Genomic DNA, 21,045 nt, shown 5'->3' with positions numbered 1-21,045 from the left:
CACCAATGCATGCACAGCATAGAGAACTAACAATCCCACAATCCATCACCATACACAAACAAAGGTGGAAGGGTAACAGCAATAATATTGGGGAAGCTAGGGATGCAGAATATGTCACAGACATATAGCATAATACACCACTTACTTCTCCACATGTACCCCAGCTAATCTCAGCGACGAGGAGTGCCTCAACTACCCAGTACCCCACCAGAAGATGCCCCCAGTGATGACAGCAACTATGGAGTTCTGGATCTGGATGAACTCCCAGGCCCATCAGGCTCCACTGGTCAGTCGGCTACCCCAGACCACACCCAGTCCACCACTGATCCAATACCACAGCAGCCACCCAACATCCCCAGACCTCTGTCCCCAGGACTTGTCAATCAGCAGTGTGCCCACCTGTACAGGGACCCCAGTCCACGCCTCACAGGCAAGACAATGAGGGTCCTGGGGTCAGTGGCAGTGGGCACACTGTTCAGGGGACAGAGGCATAGGAGGCCAGGGACAGTCGGAGGACAGCTGTGTGCCAGGTGGAGGACAGGCCCAGGGAACCGACTGCCCAGGAGGCACTCACTAATGTCTTGGGGCTTATCAACAATCCCAAGACAAGATGGGTCAGTTGATAAACATCATACAGGAGAACCAGCGGCTGCAGGAGGAACACCACCAGAAGATCAAGAAAGAATTGCAGACCCTGAACACCACAACTGTCTCCATTGCAGGGGTGCTGGGTGATATGGTCAACATCATGAGGGACTACACATCACACCAGCAGGCCCCTTCCACTAGCCAGTGTACTGACCAGCCCTCCACATCTGCTGCAGCTAGTGGACAGGAGGCCCTGCTACAGGACCCACATGCCACCAGCAGCCCTTGCCCTGCAGAAGGTGAACCACTACGCAAACAGTCCCTGCGACCCAGATAGACACCACAGACACTTGCCAAGACAAAGACCACCACCAGGAAATGAGGCCCTCCTGAATGTCCCTTGTCCACTTTGATCTGCCATTATCCCCTTCCTATGGCCCCTTGGACACTGGACCTGTGCTACAAACAGACTGGCCCACTACACTGGACTATTCCCAACCATCACCCCACTCTATTGTACTTCCCATTGTATACCAATTTTCAATAAACACCCTTGGACCCAACTTGAGTAATAGTGCTTTATCTACAGGTAATGTACAATGTATTGAACTGTAATGAACTGCATGACCTTGTGTAAATGTCCAGTAACATGTTGATCCATCCAACAAATGTGTCTCAGCAGTCTGTAAGCATCACAGCAGTACACAGTTGGAACAACACCTATATCTGCAATAAGGGAAGGCATAGGTGAGAGTCAGGTGGGATGCAAAGGTAATGACTTCCATTATGCTGCAGTCACACAGCACAACATTAAAATGTAGAAATGTATAGTTCATCAGTCTTACCTGAGTGCCATTGGAAGTTCTGCAGGATGAATTGAGACCCGTTGTTCACATCCTCCTCCTCTTTCTCCTCCTCACTCTCAGCAGTGTTCTCTGCTGCCAAAGCTGCATTGTCACCCCCTCCTCCTGCAGATAGGGTACATGCCGTCTGGGGTGTAGGAAAAGTGTGCAACATGCAGCACACAACAATGATTCTGCAGACCTTCTCAGGGGAGTAGCATAGGGATCCACCTGTCAGATGGAGGCACCTGAACCTCGCCTTCATGAGTCCAAAGGTCCTTTCTACAATCCTCCTGTTACACCCATGAGCATCATTGTACCAATTTTCAGCCCCTGTTCTCGGATTTCTAACAGGGGTCAAGAGCCAGGACAGGTTTGGGTAGCTGGAATCACCTGCAAGAAATAAGGGACACACATTAGCCCTGCACAATGGCATGGACTATGACCCCTGAAAGCATACACTGACATACATTGGGTGGGGACTCGGGTTCACCTATTAGCCACACTCTGTGATTCTGTAGTTGTGCCATCAGCTGTGGGACACTGCTATTCCTCAGGGCAAAGGCATCATGCACCGACCCTGGATACTTGGCAGTGACGTGGGAGATGTACTAGTCAGCAAGGCACACCATCTGGACATTGAGTGAGTGGAAACTCTTCTGATTCCTGTACACTTGTTCATTGGCCCTGGGGGGAACTAAGGCAATATGGGTCCCGTTGATGGCCCCACTAACATGTGGTATATGTCCCATTGCATAGAATCCAGCCTTCACAGTGGGTAAATGATCTACCTGGGGAAATGCAATGTAGCTGCACATGTGTTTGAGCAAGGCTGCCAAAACCCTTGCAAGCACAATAGAGAACATTGGCTGTAACATCCCTACAGCCAAGGCCACTGTCACCCGGAAAGAGCCAGTTGCCAGGAAATGGAGCACTGAGAGTACCTGCACAAGAGGGGGGACTGCTGTGGTGCTACGAATAGCAGGTATCAGATCAGGCTCCAATTGTTCACACAGCTCTGTGATTGTGGCCCTGGCCAGACGATAGGTGAGTATGATGTTCCGGTCCTCCAGTGTAGCCAAGTCCACAAGGGGTTTGTACACAGGTGTTTGCCTCCTCCTATTCCTCCACAGTGGTTAGTACCTAAGGGACCCAAATGTAAGAAAGGAGTGACAGCAGGAACCAGGAACACACTACAGCAGTGTACACAGAGCATGCTTGTATGTTGAACACTGGAATTGTATAGGTGAGCACATTCGACTACAATGACACCTTTATCAATCTGTACATGTGTACTAGCATTAGAAAATGTCACCCGCCTGCCCTGTATTCATGGACAGGTGGAAGTGACCTTACTCTGGCGTTCGCGTCATGGCGGGAGGCGATCTGCACCGCCGTGCAATTCCTCATTGGCTAACATGGCCCTCTATGGAGAATGGGAACCAATGATGATCAACGCCGACAGTGACAGTGTTCACTGCCGCAGAGGTGACCACCATTTCCTTTCTATCACTTCACTTTATTCCTGACTTTCCACAGGATGATATCTTCACTGCGTGTGTTGCTGTGACCTGTGTCTGGAACCTGCTATGGCTCCTGCAACAGGGGAAAGGACCCCAGCCTTCATGTCGGATGAGTTGGAGAGCCTTGTGGATGGGGTTCTACCACAGTATGAGCAGTTGTATGGGCGTGAGTACACCATGGGTACGTTGCATGCAACATGGCTGCATGGAGATCTTTGTGTATGCTGGCAGTGTGTCAGATGGTGGCAGCGCTAATGCAGGGGCATGGGTCATGTGTGTGCCTGATGAGGGAATAATGCTTTTTGTGGACCATTTGTGTGACAGGCTAGATTGTCTGGTTCCTGGTGTCCCACCTTCTGTGTTTCCTCAGCAGGTCAGCGCCCATCAGAAAAAGGGGTTGTGTTGTGCCATCGCCAAGAACGTGCGGGCCCTGGGGGTCTATAGCAGGCAGAGCACCCACTGCAGGAAATGGTGGGAGGACATGAGCCTCTAGGTTTGTCAACCAACTCTGTTGCCTGTCATGGGATTTGGGTGCAGGGTACAAGTCAGTGGATGCCCCAATATATCTGTTCAGACATTGATGTGTGGTCCAGCTCAGGTTAATAGGGTAGAAAGCATATATTAGATAGGTAGGTAGGTGGCTTCCCATCTCAGACAGGGCTTAGCTGGTCCCAGTTGGTGTGTAGCTTGCAGTGTTTGACTCATACCTGCTGTGGTAATTATGCAATGGTATGCCAGTGTGGTCCATACTGCCCAATCTCAGTCTCAGTGTGTGATAGTAATGTGTCTGCACTCTGTACCGTTGGTGCTGAGATTGACCCTGTGCTTCCCTTCTCTCTCTCCCCCTTTCTCTCCTTTTGTCTACCTATCCTTGTGTGCATTAGCATCATCTGGGGAAGGATCAGGGGCACTGGTGAGTGAAGGAGCTGCAGCTCATTTGACCCAGGAGGCAGAGTCCACCAACGCCAAGGGGACCAGTGGGACGGATGGCGAGGGTAGCACCACGGCGGGGGCAGGAGGTGATACCACTGATTCTGATTTGTCCTCCGATGGGAGCTCCCTGGTAGTGGCGGACCCCTCTGGGACCACCCAAGCTACAGGTTGGACTACCACCCCCTGTACCAGCACTGCCCTCCCAGTAGTCCCCCAATGAGTTGCCCGTGTCTGCTCACACAGGAGGGTGGGCATCTCCTTCGCCCCAGGCACCTCAGGTCCTGCTCCAGTCAGCCCTGCTACCCTCAACGAGGAGGCCATTGACCTCCTGAGATCATCTCTGCAGGCAGTCAACCATAGTGAATGCCATCCAGGGACTGGCATCCCAGATGCAGCATTGCAATGCCTTCGTGGAGGGCATCCACAGTTGCTTGGCGGCCCTACAGAGATCTTTTCAGGCTCTGGCCTCTTTACTGACAGCAGCCAGTATCCCTGTTTCATCTGTCCCACCTCCAAGTACCACTACCCAGTCCCAGTCTCCTCACTCCCAACCCATCCCACGCACACATTCTGACAAGCATGCACCCAAAATATCACACAAGACTTGCACAGACAAACACAGGCATCACACTTCAGTCCAGAAGCACTCACACAGCCAACACACAGATGCACACACAACATCATCCACTGTATCCCCCTCCTCCTCCTCCCTCACAGTCACATGCTCACTCACACCTGCATGCACTGCATCAAGAGTCCCAGGACCTGCCACCTGCACAGCCTTGCCCACAGGCACCACAACAGCAGACCTGCAGACATGCACCCTACACACCACATGCGCATTCATCACCACCACAACCACCTCATGCAGAACACCCACCTCACTTGCAGACACCACCACAACATCCATCCACATGTCTTGTTTGTCCATCCCCACCCTGTCTGCCCCCCTCCAGAGACACACACGCTCGTACTCAGACCCCAACAGCCATCCACCTCACACATGCACACTGTTCATGCACCTGCACCCAGGTCCAGCACACCTCCTCCTCCAACAACCCCTCCCTCTACCTCCACTCCGATCCCCCCTCCAACATCCCACACCATTGGCTGTAAGAAGCTTTTCCTTGCCTGCCTTAACCTCTTCCCTCCCCTACCCCCAGTCCGGCCCGTAAGAGGAAGGTCCCACTACTCCAGCCCAGTACCTCAAGCACCCAGTCTGACACAGCTCCACCACCAAAGTCTCCAGTTGCCACTTAGGGGCACATGAGTGTGACGCCGGCCCCCTTCACCAAGGACACCCCCCCCCTAAAATAGAAGGCTAAAGTGCCGCCCTCTCCCAAACTGACCATGGGGCCTCCTAAAAAACCTAGGGCCAAGGAGGCACCACCCAAACCCCAGGACAAGAAGGCCCCAACCAAATCCAAGGCCAAGGAGGCCACACCCAAATTCCTGGCCAAGGAGGCTCCACCAAAATCCAAGGCCAAGGAGGCCTCACCCAAATCCATGGCCATGGAGGCCACACCAAAATCCGTGGCCAAGGAGGCCACACCTAAATCCAAGGCCAAGGAGGCCACAACCAAATCCAAGGCCAAGGACGCCCCAACCAAATCCAAGGCCAAGGATGCCACACCAAAATCCAAGGCCAAGGAGGCCCCAACCAAATCCAAGGCCAAGGAGGCCACACCAAAATCCAAGGCCAAGGAGGGCCCACACAAATCCATGTCCAAGGAGGCCCCACTCGAAACCATGGCCAAGGAGGCCCCACTCAAAACTGTGCCCAAGGGGCCCCATACGGAACCAGAGGCCAAGGAGCAGCATCCCGAACCAGAGACCATGGAGCAGCATCCCAAACTAGAGGCCAAGGAGCACCATCCCAAACCAGAGGCCAAGGAACAGCATCAATAACCAGTGGGCAGGCAGCCCCCTCCAGAATCAGTGGGCAGGCAGCCCCCTACAGAACCAGAGGGCAGGCAGCCCCCTCCAGAACCAGTGGGCAGGAAGCCCCCTCCAGAACCAGTGGGCAGGCAGCCCCCTCCAGAATCAGTCGGCAGGAACCCCCCTTCAGAACCAGTTGGCTGGAAGCCCCTTCCAGAAGAAGTGGGCAGGATGCCCCCTCCAGAACCAGTGGTCAGAAACCCCCCTCCCGGTTAGTACACCCCACCCTCTGAGGTGGCTGCCCACTTCCAACATGATGCCCCAGAACAGTGGAGTCCTGTTGTTGTCAGGAATCAGGTTGGGGCTTGGACTTTGCCCTGTGAGCATTTGTGACTTTGGATTGGCCTTTGGGCCTGCATGTATTTATTTCTGAAGTTGTATATGTTTTAGCATTTTACATATTCATACAACAGGAATACAGTGGTTGGAACTGTCTATGTGTCCTGGGTTTCTTAACTCTGGGGTTCTGTTACTGTTATTTTCCTCTGCATCTGGTTCTGGGTGTGTGGTGTGTGTTGTGTGTGTGTGTGTGTGTGTGTGTGTGTGTCACTCTGCCCCCCTCTCTCCCTCCCTGGTGTGCTAGGCGGCTGTACTCACTGTCGCAGTCTTCGTCGACATTGGTACTCCAGGACGGCTTGGCATGGTACAGCATCAGGAAGACTTGCAGTTCAGGTTCCATGTCGGCTGCGGACTCCTCTGTGTCCCTGGAGGTGAGTGTCTCCTTTTCTATGATGTGTTTCCGCCAGACTTTTGGTGACGTTGGTACCGCCCCGGAAATCCTGGCGGTGTGCTTCCGCCTGCCTGTAGGTGGCTACCGCCATGTTCGGTGTTCGTACCGCGCTGGCGGTTGGTGTGGTACATTAGCTATCTATGGGAGGGCTCACCGCCATGGTTATTATTTGGCAGACATTATCACCAGACTGTTGGAGGTGGTACCGCCACATTAACCCTGGCGGAAAGAAGACCACCAGGGTCATAATGACCACCATTGTCTTCACAAGAGGAGATTGAGTGCTTGTCCGCCAGCTGAAAAAACTTAAGTCTGATGCTTCATTTGATCCTGAGCCATTCCATGTAATAACTATCTAAGGGCACATGGTGACTCCCCAGCGCACTGGGAAATCCATTATGTGAGATTCCTCACATTTCATACATGTGGCTCATTACTTGTCACACACTGATGTCAACGTAGGGACGGGTTCAGAAAGGACAATTGGAAACCCCTAGACTGCTGTTGCTCCTTCATCACCAATGCAGATCATTGACACTCTTGTTGCCGATTCCCAGTTTCTGAAGAGAAGATTGGGAGGGGTAAACACAGCACCAAGAAGGCTCATTGAAAAGCTACGATTGTGTATATGCTTGTAAAAAAAATTAAAAAGATTTTGTGTGAGTATGAATGACGGAACCCTTTTGGCTCCTGAAAGACTCATTATAGCTGTGACATAAGTTTTGGAACATGGTGAGATGAATGCAGGTTTAAAATGTTGAGTTAACGGTTACACAAAGACAAATAAAGATGTAATACAAAGCTTCATGTGTGGTGTATTCATTGCTGAATACTCAGACGGGGGAAGACGCTACATTCTGAGGAGCATGACACCAAGAGAGTTTTCTCATGGAATCTAAAGACAAAGAGAAAGAGTCTCTCTTCATGAAAGGGACAGAAAACAATGGCTGACATTGATCAATGACCGTGAACCATTCTGTTTGTGGGGGAATTTGCAATAAGATTACAACAGGATTTCGTACCAGGCGATAGCATGGAATGACTATTTGGTTTATTTTTCTTAAATCTAGAACTATGCTCCATTTCTTATTTGATTTTTGCACAGCCATATTCGGAGAGTTACATGGACTCTCGACCTCTGTCAGAATGCTCTGCTCCATTATACTTTCAATGACAGGGGTTAAATGTGCAATAGCTTCTTCGGTCAGTTTGTAAGAAAGCATCTGAGGGAACATTGCATCGGACCTCAGGGTTCTCTTTACGGTTCTCTTTAGAGGTTTAACATTCTTAATCTCCTTGTAAAATCCTATACATCTTCCTTGACTGATTCTTTTAGATCTGAATGTAAGACTTCCTAAAAAAGGAACAGGTATGAACCTACTACAGATTCTGGTGCCTGCAATATGAACTCAGCATCAGCTGCTTGAGTTTTCAATCCTACTCTGTCTGATACACAATATATAACACAATTAAGTTTACAGAGTAGGTTCCACTCCTACAAATTAGCACAGCTGAAATGCTCTTTCATAGCCCCAATTTTCTCTGGGACCACGTTTGTAAATCTTATTCGTACGCTGCCAGTTTGAGCATCTTTTTCTGAGAGCGGTAGGTTCGGGATTTCAAAACGTTCTAACAATTGAGCAAGTGGCTTGTAGTAGCTCGTAGGTCTCTCGGACAAGAGACGGGGTGTTTATTGTCCTCTCCATCGACTAACGGGCCACTCTGATCCACTTCTAAGACTATGGGGGTCATTCCGACGCCGGCGGGCGGCGGAAGCCGCCCGCCTGGCGGGAACCGCCAGAAGACCGTACCGCGGTCAAATGACCGCGGCGGTCATTCTGACTTTCCCGCTGAGCCGGCGGGCGACCGCCAGAAGGCCGCCCGCCGGCTCAGCGGGAAAGCCCCTTCAACAATGAAGCCGGCTCCGAATGGAGCCGGCGGAGTTGAAGGGGTGCGACGGGTGCAGTGGCACCCGTCGCGATTTTCAGTGTCTGCTAGGCAGACACTGAAAATCATTATGGGGCCCTGTTAGGGGGTCCCTGCACTGCCCATGCCTGTGGCATGGGCAGTGCAGGGGCCCCCAGGGGCCCCACGACACCCGTTCCCGCCATCCTGTTCCTGGCGGTTTTTACCGCCAGGACCAGGATGGCGGGAAGGGGGTCGGAATCCCCATGGCAGTGCTGCGAGCAGCGCCGCCATGGAGGATTCTTTGGGGCAGGGGTAAACCGGCGGGAAACCGCCGGTTGCCCTTTTCTGACCGCGGCTTTACCGCCGCGGTCAGAATTGCCCATGAAGCACCGCCAGCCTGTTGGCGGTGCTTCCTCCGTCCGGAATGAGGCCTTATGTCTTGGGCACTGGCATTTGGCCTGCTCGAATTCCATGGAACTTTAAAAAATCATGGGAATTGGAGCCAAATGGGCTGTAAATGAGCTTGCTTAGCTTGATTACTAGGTTGGAAATGGGTTTTCCCTCCTTGCATTTGAATGGGCACACGGGGATTTTGTGGCAAACCTGGTTTCTGAATTCTTGAGGTTGTCACAGGGGGTTTGCTACCGGGGAAAGTTCTCCTTGAATCACTATATTTGAGGTTTCAGCATCAGTCATCACTGGGTCAGGATTATAGTGACATCCCGTTCCCAGTGGCCAACCATGCTACAAATGTGACAAGTGGTAACCTTTTTTAAAGCACTTATTTTGGTTCCAGTCATACGTCCAATTCCCCTTCCCATTCTTTGGGAATTTCCTACCTAGGACATGGAGACTCCCTGCATGTTTAATCCTATACTGGTAGCAAGGTCCAGCCCTGGACTAGCCATTTGTAACCCTTTCACTCCTCCATTCTGGGCCCACAATGTCTTTGCCACCATAAACCTTTCCTTCAGCCCTCTTCATTTGGCATTTAGCATGTCACTGCAATACTTTGAGTATTGCAGTATTTCGTCCACTGGTTTGCTTTGCCAGCAGAAAACATCTTGTCTGTTTGCTGATTTTGGGTCATAGTCCTTGCACAGAGGAGGCAAGAAACCCTCACCCTATTATCTCCAAGGGGGTAATTCAGGCTACTATTCTCCCTCTACACCTGCATTAATCTCTCAAAATATGCATGTACAGATTCTTTGGGCTCTTGATATGTTCTGAAAATCTTGGGCCATTTAATTTTCTTTTGTGGAACCATAGTCTTAAGATGAACAATGACTGTGTCATATAGTTTCAACCAATGTCGATGGTGCATTTGTGTTTGCTACTTTAGGGGGTTCCTGTGTTGGTTAATACACAGCTTTCTTGCATTTTCCCTTGACCAGGGGAAAGAGTTTGTGAAATGGAAAAGATCTGTTTGAGACCATGGGACGTGTACGTATGCTCCTTCCTTGACCTCCCTTTAGATATTCCTTTACTGCTGTCTAGTGACTTCTCCCTCACCGTTCCCTGTAGATTCTTTCTTCCTTTTTACCTTTGACCTTTCCTTCTCAGACCACAACTCCCCGAATTGCTTCACATTACCTCACTCCCTGATACTCTCAATCAGTTCCTTCATGTGTGTCTTCAATCTTTTCAGTTTCAACAATCTCAATTTCTTTTCTTCTATTTTTATCCTGACATTCTTTTGCAATTTGCATCAGATCCAATCCGTATTCGTCTTCCTCTTTCTCCATTCTTGCATACGCCTCTGGTGCTACCCTTGCAGCCTCTTTACTCAGGTAAATCAATTTATTCTCCTTGGACTGTCCAACAAAGTCCAACCCTACATTGCCCTTCAAGATCACATCAAGCTCGGTCTTCAGTTGGGCGAGATTGTGGCACTCGTTATGAGTTTGGCGGGCGGCAGAGGCTACCTGCCAAACTCAAACCGCTGAGAGAACAAACACCGGTGGCCCTATTTGGAGTTCACCGCAGGGCTGGCAGGCAGAAATAGTATTTCCACACACCGGCCCTCCGGTGAACAGGGCCTTAACATTGCATCCGGCGGCAATGTGGTGGTGCAGCGGGAGCCGCAGCACTCGTCGCACATTCCACTACCCGTAATTCGGGCAGTGGAATGTGTGATGGGGCTGTTCCACGGGGGCCCTCGACACCTCCATTCCACCAGCCTTTCCATGGCGGTGGAACTGCCATGAAAAGGCTGGTGGTATGGGGACTCGTAATCTGGACAGCAGCGCTGCTTGCAGCGCTGCCCTGACGGATTACAAGAGCCGGGACCACCAGGCTGCCAGCTGGCGGCAACCTGGCAGTGTCAGCGGTCCGACCATGGCGGATCTGCCAAGGTCACAATGTGGTGGTAGGACTGCCACAACTGCGCCAATCCAACCGCCAACGTGAGTCTGGCTGTCTTAAGACTGCCAGACTCATTTGGGCCTATGTCTGTGAGGTGCCTGTGCATTGTGTTGCAGGGTAATTTGTGGAGTCATGGTGGTCTTGATACCGACCGTAACAAGAGACCCTTAGGCCTATCCCTGTGGGCTGGCTGAATCTAGTGTACTAGATACATCTACTGATTTGGGAGTGACACTCAGAAGGGGTTAACTCTGTGCTAGTGATTGTGGTAATAGAGGAGATACTTAGGTTATCTGATGATTGTGTCTTACCTAATGCAACCGGTGGTGAGACCTAGATAGGGGGCAAGGCAGTAGTCTCAGTATAGCTTGGAGGTGCGCTCTCTTCCACAGGTGTCATGGTGGTTGCACCATTCTCAGGATGTGTCTGAGCTATAGCACCTGGTGCGGGGATGCATTATATGGGGGGGGTCTTATTTTGAGGAGTTTGTATATGAAGGCATCCTCCTCCTCCTCATTCTCCACTGCTGCCTCATCCCTCAGTTTCTTTTTGTCAATAGGCATTTCCTTCTCTGTGTCTTTTCTCTCCATTAGAGGGCAAGATCCTATTGTGTCAATCTATTCTCCCTCCATCTCCTCTGCATCTCATTGTCCTGTGCTCTTATCTTCAAATAAGCTTTATCACAAACCATTAATGCAAATGTCTTGCTTCTTTTGATTTGAAATGTGTTCTCAGAGATTCTGAGCATCAAATTGTGTGGGTTTGGGCTGAGGTCTTAAGTAATTCATTCTCCTTTCCAAGTTTTCTAATTATGGCATGTGGAACTTGCCACTTAATGAAAATCGGAATTCCCCATCTTTCCCTGTGTATTGGTGCCATTGGCTGAGCTAAATGCATGTGTGTATCCCTTTCTTTGCTGCCATTTATGTAGCTAGCGTGCCTTCTGGTGGACATTTTTCTTCCTTATTCGCAAATTTCTCTTTCTTTCTAAACTGTATTTGCCTTTCTGTCAATGTTCTCAGTCACTCCTTGTTCCAATCTCACGCAACCTGACCATCGCTGAGCTCTCAATTTTCCTGCCAGTATCAGTGCATCTCGGTCAAAGGTCAGCCAGTTGTAGCACGGCTTCATTGTTCACCGGTCAATCTCTGCACAACACCATATGACCTAAGTTCACGTATACTGATAGGTTCTCCTGAACTCTTTCTGTTTCTCTCACTGTTAGCACTGTCTGCTTCTTCTAAACAGAAATCTCAATGGCACAGAGGATGCTATTTAGTCTCATACAGTAGCAAACTCTCACCCCGTGGTAGTCTAAAACAACCACAAGCTTGTTTAATACATTTGTCCACCAGGAATGTTATGTCCCTATCCTGGTGTGACTGATCATGCCTCAGAGTACACTTCACCTTAGCAGATAATTTCAACAAATCAAAAAATCTAATTGAGGTACCTCTCTAAAACCTTATGCCAAACACATTATCACTTCACATACTGTTATCTTCAAAAGTTAAAAAACATAGTCAAAAATACAATAACACTTTGCCCACAAGTCCAAGAACTAATGTCACAGTTCAATGACATTCCACCCCATTTCACCTTAACATTTTGACTGCAAGTTCCAACATGCACTACTTTACCTTTCTTTTCATCCATTTTGTACACACATATAATTCCCTACTGGTACGTCATTCGTTCCAGGTTACTGATCAGCCACAGCTTATCTCCACGATATTCAGGAATTAGGATCGGGCTGGGTCAAATTGAATCTCGGGGCAATACCGCTTGAACCATGAAGGTAAGTAATCAGTTCTGGTGTCAATTCGCCGCATCCAACTAGGTCCAATCAGAACTGGATGGATCCACTCAGAACGATCACCTTGCTACCAGATCTGTCAGTGCGCAAATCAGTGTCTCATTTTCTTGCCCAGTGTGTGCCAGCTACTTGGACTGGGAGAAGTGTAGTCCCTAGCGGACTTTGGTGTTTCCTGATGGACCACTTTCTACTTTTTAAAATCTTATACATTAGAATGAAACTGTACGCATTCTCAATAAGAATGACAAACAAGGCCTGAAGTTTAAACGTTTACTCAAAAAATATAAGTTCAGAAATGCATAACCCTTAATCAATTCAACATATAGGGGGTCATTCTGACTTTGGCGGGCGGCGGAGGCCGCCCGCCAAAGTTCCCCCGACAGAATACCGCAGCGCGGTCAAAAGACCGCCGCGGTAATTCTGAGTTTCCCGCTGGGCCGGCGGGCGACCGCCAGAAGGCCGCCCGCCCGCCCGCCCAGCGGGAAACCCCCTTCCACGAGGATGCCGGCTCCGAATGGAGCCGGCGGAGTGGAAAGGGTGCGACGGGTGCAGTTGCACCCGTCGCGATTTTCAGTGTCTGCTATGCAGACACTGAAAATCTTTGTGTGGCCCTGTTAGGGGGCCCCTGCAGTGCCCATGCCATTGGCATGGGCACTGCAGGGGCCCCCAGGGGCCCCATGACACCCGTTCCCGCCAGCAAGGTTCTGGCGGTCAAAACCGCCAGAACCAGGCTGGCGGGAAGGGGGTCGGAATCCCCATGGCGGCGCTGCCTGCAGTGCCGCCATGGAGGATTCCTCAGGCCAGGGGAAAACCGGCGGGAAACCGCCAGTTTCCCTTTTCTGACCGCAGCTTTACTGCCGCGGTCAGAATTGGCCTGGATGCACCGCCAGCCTGTTGGCGGTGCATCCGCGGGACCGCCAGGGTCGGAATGACCCCCATAGTCATATAAATCATAAAGTACAAGAAGAACTCAGTAAAGTTAGATGAGAGCTCACAAGCAGAAAATGCAGGGCCTTTTATAGGATTTTGGGCAAATCATTTCATACATTCACTACACCAATGCACAATTCTCAGGGTTTGCACCAATGGGAGACAAGCAAGAAAAGAAAGTAATGTTGCTACAGAATACATTTGAGGATCCTCTCACAATTCTGCTACATTAGAATCAGATGTTCCCAGAGTCTATTCAGGTGATATGACCAGATACACAGTATGTTATTCAGTCTGGGACATCTAGGTGTCCTTGATTAGGTACATTGCATTCCATGTGACTGGTATAGTCTCAGCCCTTCAGCAGATAGCCTACAATTCTTTACTACAGCAAAAGAAACAGTGGCAGTGATCATGTGATACATTACAATGTCACATCAAAAAATGGAAGATAGCACAAAAATCATCTTAAGTTAGCATGAGCTTGATTTCTTGTGCATTAAACACTACAACTAAAAAAAGATCCCACATAGTCACGAATGAGACACTGTGAAAGGTGTCTCTTCTGGTTTGTAAGAAAACAGGCTTTTTGCAGGTTCTCCACAACTTTTTCTTCCATTTTAGACTACTAGCTGCTGGTTTTGGACTTTGAAATTGCACTGAGGCCTGCTGTCTAGACCTCAGTGCCAGTGTTATTTCCCTTTTCAATTGTATATTTTGAATTGGATGACAACATTCCTGAGCAGGAAGTCCTTAGTTTCTCTTAGACAGGTTATTGCCAGGGCCAAAGGAGGGAAAAAAGGTTTTAGAACCAGTTTTCCATGGCAGGCTGCCTGTGATAGCCACACCCCTAGGAGTGGGCTAGCAAAGTCCTAACGCTTGAGAGAGACCTCATGCATGTTGGTTGTGACGTACAAAGTGCACCCTACGATGGCCAGATGCCACACATCCCCAGAACAGTGTCACCAGGTAGGAGGGGACCTACTAGCCCATTGGCTAGTGACCATGTTGTCTCCTCAGAGTACTCACTGAATTTTGACCAAGGACAAGAAGAAGGCCAGTCTGAACCCCTTTGAAGTGCACAGAGAGAGGCTGCGGCACCAGAGCGACTGTACCTGCTGCTACTGGGCTAGTGGAGTTTGGACCCTATTCTGTGTGCTTGGCCTGGGAAATAGTTCATTCCTGGCCCCAGTCCACAGCAGAGGCTCCAAGGATCAGAAGGCTGATCTCCTGGAACCCGCTTCATGGACACAAGAGTGGAAAGAGCCCAAAATCACAAAGTGGTAACGCCCAGAGAAGTTTTATTGCTCCCAGTCATTGGGCACACCAACAAAGGGATCTGACTTTGCCAAAGTCTGCACCTGAGTCTGCTGGACCTGGGAGAGCTGTCAGAGACCAGATTCATTGGACTATTAGACTATAAGAACACTAGCCCCCACCAAAGATCTACTCCTGAACCGCTGTGTTAAAAGAATTAAAGGTCTTCATTGGCTGCCCTTTGACCTCTGCATAGAGGACTTCATGGGACCCTAAAATCTGTGGCCCGAGTTGCCCCCACTCACCTATGGACTCAACAAACTTCTCCCCTGTGGACCACACAGCCTCAGGAGTATCCATTGAGTATCTTCAAGCCTGTAAACTTTGGAATTTGCTTGCAGGACACTGTGGTAGCCAGTTAACTGTCCAAAAGATTCATTCCAGACCCCTAGCCCTCTATACTAGTGGATTTGGTCGCCCAACTGGGGTTTGGAAACACAACACTCAGTGTAGCAAAAGAGTTCCAATGTTTTCTTACATGGTTCCTCGTATTTGTCCTCTCACCTTAGAAAGAACAGGAGGAGGGATGTTATTGCCAAACAAAGTGCTATAGAGGAGAAGATAAGAAAAATAATAGTTGAGCCAATGACTAGATAACAGTCTCCTACTAAACATCGAAAACAAGAACACCAGGATGTTTCCTTTTTTGGATCTTACTCTGTGGAGAATGAGACTTCAGTGCCAGAACTAAGTGAAATAGGCATTAGAGAAAGCATTACCAGAAAGTTTAACTGGAATGTGTCAACGTATGGTATTTCTTTTAGAGTAGTAATCATCTGCACCATCAGAGGCTTTTCTAAGAAAGTTTCTTCATGTTCCATCCCCTGGTTTGCTCATTCATCAGCATAATATTGATGTTATTTACCAGAAGTAGAGAGACCAGACAATATTAGTGATCCCACATTCTGTACTGGCTCTACGTTTTAGATGACATGGATAAGAAAATTGCAGAGTCGGTATGAGGGGATTCCCTGAAGCAAGTCTTGTTGGTTACAATTCAGTTGCTGAGTAGAGTATTTGTAAGGATCTCATAAAAAATATTGACTCAGCTTTAGAGGAGAACTATACTGGTGCTCTTTTTGCAGCCAGGGCAGAAATTTTGGTGTTCGTAAAAGACAGTCACTTATATTGTATTTTTAAATCTTTATAAGGCTGTGAAAAAGGGAGAGTAATGCTCCATCTTGCTGGAATCAAGGGAAAACAGAGTTTCTCTGTGACCTATCTTTTATCATTGTAAGGGCATTGGCATAAGGGGCTACCATTGCATCAAGCCACAATCTATTTTTGAAGGAATGGCAAACAGGTTAATTTCAAATGTTGCCAGCCATGCGTATGTTTTTTGCAGCATCAAAGTTATTTGGTATAGAACTAGAGGAGAAACGACATCAAATATTTATGCAGAAGAAGCATTGTTTGTCATTCAGGCAAGGATCTGGATCTTCTACTGAAACTCAGTTTGCTTCCAGGTCCTCTTTTCATCACCCATCACCCATCCAAGAGACCTCAGAAGTAGCACTAATCTGGCTAATTCAGGAAGCAGAATAAAGAGAATTACAGAAAGCAGTCTGACAAGAAGGAAAAAAGTCTCCCTTTAGAAATCTGTGTTTCTGACTATGCAGAAGAGGTAACCTTTACTGTTGGAGTTATAGCAGTGCTTGCCAATATGGGAAGAATACACTTCCTTTGCTGGGTGCAGAAAACAAGCTGGAAATGTTAGCAGATCGAGTTCCCGTTCCTCCAAACACTAGCACCATAACTACTCCTTGGTCCAGTAGCTTGTTCTTGTTAAAAGTAATGAGGTTTGCAGTCCAGTCATTGATGATGAAGAAGGTATTAATCCTGGTTCTCCAAAAGGAGAGGAGGGAAGCAACACTATCACATAATTTTTCTGGTTCCCAGACCATTAGTAGAATTCAGATTGATCATTGTCCTCTGGAAAATAAACAAGTTGACCAAAAAGATAACTTTCAGGATGGAAATTTTACATTCAACATTCCATAAATTCTGAATGGTGCTTTCATGGTCATAGTGGACCTGTTGGTCTCTTACTTTAATGTTCCTATGGTCAGGGACCATCAGAAATACTTGAGATTCTCTCTGTGGGGGAAAGCACTATCAGTTTCATGTGTTGCCCTTAGGTATTAAAGTACTCATGCATCTAAAAGAATGGTATGGTATGTAAGTATGTATGTATGTATGTATATGTATGTATTCACTGAAAAAAACCAAAGGTTACAGGGAGGTTGTAGAAAGGCTCACATTTCAAGCTTACAAAACCATAGAAATTCAGCAGTTATAGTTAGAGTTACCTGTGAGTGGGTGCATGAGGGTGTGAGTGGGTCTGTGAGTGGGTGCATGAGTATCTGAGTGGGTATGTGAGTGGGTGCGTGAATGTCTGAGTGGGTGCGTGAGTGTCTGGGGCTGTGAGTGGGTGCAAGATGGTCTCAGTGAGTCTGTGAGTGGGTGGTGAGTGTCTAGGTGGGTCTGTGAGTGGGTGTGTAAGTGTCTCAGTGGGTGTACGAGGGGCAGAAAGAGACTAAAAGAGAGAAAGAGTAAGAAAGAGAGTGAGAGGGAGACAGATTTTTGTAGGCTTTGATGTATGATATACTTAAAATGACATATGTTTGTTTAATTTAAAAATGTGTTTTTTATTTTTCAGAGATAAAGGCCCTCATTATGACATTGGTGGTAAATCCCACTTACCGCCATGGTGACGGCCGCCAACATACCGCCGCGGTGGCGAATATCCGTTTGCCATATTATAACACACACACCAATCCGACAAAATACTGCCACGTATACAAAACTCTGCCAGTCCAAAGGTCGGTGCTAAAGTGGCGGTACTAACACCCATACCGTTACACCAACAAAACAACGCCCATGACATCATGACGCACGAATCACCACAGCGGACATTCAACAGCAGTAAACCATTGGCAGTACACACCGGAGCGCTTAGAATGGACACCCAAATACTAAACTGCACAACATTGGCCAGTACTAAAAACACACACCTGACACTCATATACACATGACACCCACCCACCCACAGCATTATAAAACACACACCCACATTACCCACAACCCTTTACGAATACAAATCATTGCCACCAGGCTGACACCAAGACCACTGTGACAACTAAACACACACACACCACATACACACATACATCCCTCATGCACACAACTACGCACACCCAACCCCAGTACACAACACCCACACACTTACACACACCACACAACACCCATGTCCCCACAAAGGCACCCCAGTTTCACACCTGAGGAGTTGAGGGTCATGGTGGAGGAAATAGTCAGGGTAGAGCCACAGCTGTTTGGAGCACAGGTATAGAAGATCTCCATTGTCAGGAAGATGGAGCTATGGCAGAGAATCGTGGACAGGGTGAACTCTGTGGGACAGCATCCAAGAACAAGGGACGACATCAGGAAGAGGTGGAATGACCTACGGGTGAAGGTACGTTCCATAGCAGCAAGGCACCAGCTCGCCACACAGAGGACTGGTGGTTGACCCCCACCTCCTCCCCCACAGCTCACAGCATGGGAGGAGCAAGTCTTGGCAATAATGCATCCTGAGGGACTCACTGGAGTTGCCGGTGGACTGGACAGTAGTTAGTCAATATTTACTACTTATCACCCCATACCTGCATGCCACCACACCCCCTCACTCCCATCATTCCACTCCATCCCACACACTGCACCTACACATATGGCAAACCACAATGCCCAGCCCTGCCTGCAATACCAATGCATGGACAGCCCTCCCATCCCTGCATGGACACCCATCACTAAAGCATGCACAGCATAGGGGAACTAACAATCCCACAATACATCAATATACAAAAACCAAGGTGGCAGGAAAACAGCAACAATAGAGGGAAAGCTAGGGATGTACAATATGTCACAGGCATGAAGCATATTACATCACTTACATCCCCGCAGGTACTCCAGCCAATGTCTGGGGAGAGGAGGTGCCACGACAAACCAGTCCCCCAACAGAAGATGTCCCAAAAGATGACAGTAACTCTGGACTTCAGGATCTGCATCAACAACCTAGCCCATCAGGGACTGCTGGACAGTCGGCCCCCCAATCCCACTCACAGTCCACCACAGAGCCTCCCCATCAGTATCCAACACCACAGCACCCACCCACCGTTCCCACACCTCTATCCCCAGGACGCATCAATCAGCAGTGTGCCCACCTGTACAGGGACCCCAGTCCACACCTCACGCCAAAGATAACCAGGGACCTGGGGTCAGTGGCAGTGGGCACTCCATTCAGGGGACAGAGGCACAGGGCAACAGGGACACTGGGAGGACTGCTGTGCATCAGGGGGAGGACAGGTCCAGGGAACCGACTCTCCAGGAGGCACTCACCAAGATCCTGGGTCCCTACCAAAAATCCCAGGATGGTCCAGATCCTTGACAACATGCTGGATAACAAGCGGCTGCAGGAGGAATACGATCAGGAGATCAGGGAGGACTTACAGGCTTTCAACACCACCATGATCTCCATAGCAGGGCTGCTGGCAGACATGGCCAACATCATGAGGGAATCGACCGCACAGCAGCAGGCCCCTACACTAGCCAGTCTATTGACCAGCCAACCACCTCCACTGCAGCTAGTGGGCAGGAGGCCCCCCCAACAGGACCCACTCGCCACCAGCACCCCCTCCCCCTGCAGAAGGCCAACCACCCCGCAAACGTTCGCTGTGACCCAGACAGAAGCCAGAGACACTTGCCAAAACCAAGACCAACGCCAGGAAATGAGACTCTCCTGATTGTCCCCCTTGTGTCCCACCCTGTCACCTTGGACACTTTGAACTGCCCTTGCTCCCCTTCCTACGGTCCCTTAGATACTGCACCTGTGCTACAAACAGACTGGAACAATACCCTGGACTTTCCTCTACTATCACCCCATTTCATTGCACTTCACCCTCAATTTTATAGCACCACAATAAATACCCTTGAAGGGGAACTGTCACATCTGGTGCAAATGATATGGACACTGTGATATCATACAATTAATGACCTGTAACTGTCTGTAGTAATCACATCTGAAAGCTGTTTTCATATGACCAACATCTATAAAATGACAAGCCATAGGTGGCAGTAAGTTTAGATGCAAAGGAAGCTAATGCGATCATGCCACAGTCACATAGATGAAATCAATATTCAAAGCAATGATCATCAGTTCCACTGTCTCACCTGTGTGTCATTAGAAGTATTGACGTATAACTGATGTTCTGTTGTCCACATCCTCATCCTCTGCCTCCTCATCCTCACTGTCCTCAGGGCCCACTGCTGCCACAGGGGCATCTCCAGTCTCCTCCTGCTGCAGAAAAGGCACATGCTGTCTGAGGGCCAGGTTGTGCCACATGCAGCATGCCACTACTATCTGGCAGACTTCCCCTGGAGAGTAGCACAGGAAGCTGGCCTTCAGAAGGCGGAAGGTCCTTTCAATTTTTCTTCTGGTTCTCTCATGTGCCTTATTATCACAGTTCTCAGCCCCTGTCCTGGCATTCCTCACAGGGGTCAGGAGCCACAAAAGGTTTGGGTAGGCAGAGTCTCCTGAAAATAGTGAGGGACAAACTTTAGCCTTACACAATCCTTTGGGGATAACATCTCAAGGCATACACTGACATACAGTGGGTGGGGGCTCAGGCCCACCTATTAGCTACACCCTGTGCCTCTGTAGTTGGGCCATCATATTTGGGATGCTGCTCTTCCTCAGGACAAAGGCGTCATGCACTGACCCAGAATACTTGCCAGTGACGTGGGAGATATACTGGTCAGACAGGCACACCATTTGCACATTCAGTGAGTGGAAACTCTTCTGTTTCCTGAGCACCTGTTCATTCTGGCGGGGGGGGGACGACGAACGCAATATGTGACAGTCAATCACCCCAGTAATATTGGGGATATGGCCCATTGCATAGAATCCTGCGTTAGCAGTGACCAAATCATCCATCTGGGGGAAAACAATGTAGCTGCACATGTGTTTCAGCAGGGCAGACAGAACACTTGCCAGCACGATTGAGTACATTGGCTGTGACATTCCTGCTGCCACGTCCACTGTCACTTGGAAAGAACCAGTTGCCAAGAAAATGGAGTACTAATAGCACTTGCACAAGAAGGGGA

This window comes from Pleurodeles waltl, chromosome 10 (assembly GCF_031143425.1).
Source record: "Pleurodeles waltl isolate 20211129_DDA chromosome 10, aPleWal1.hap1.20221129, whole genome shotgun sequence".
In the NCBI taxonomy this organism is placed as follows: Eukaryota; Metazoa; Chordata; class Amphibia; order Caudata; family Salamandridae; genus Pleurodeles; species Pleurodeles waltl.
Note: the sequence above shows the minus strand (reverse complement) of the source record.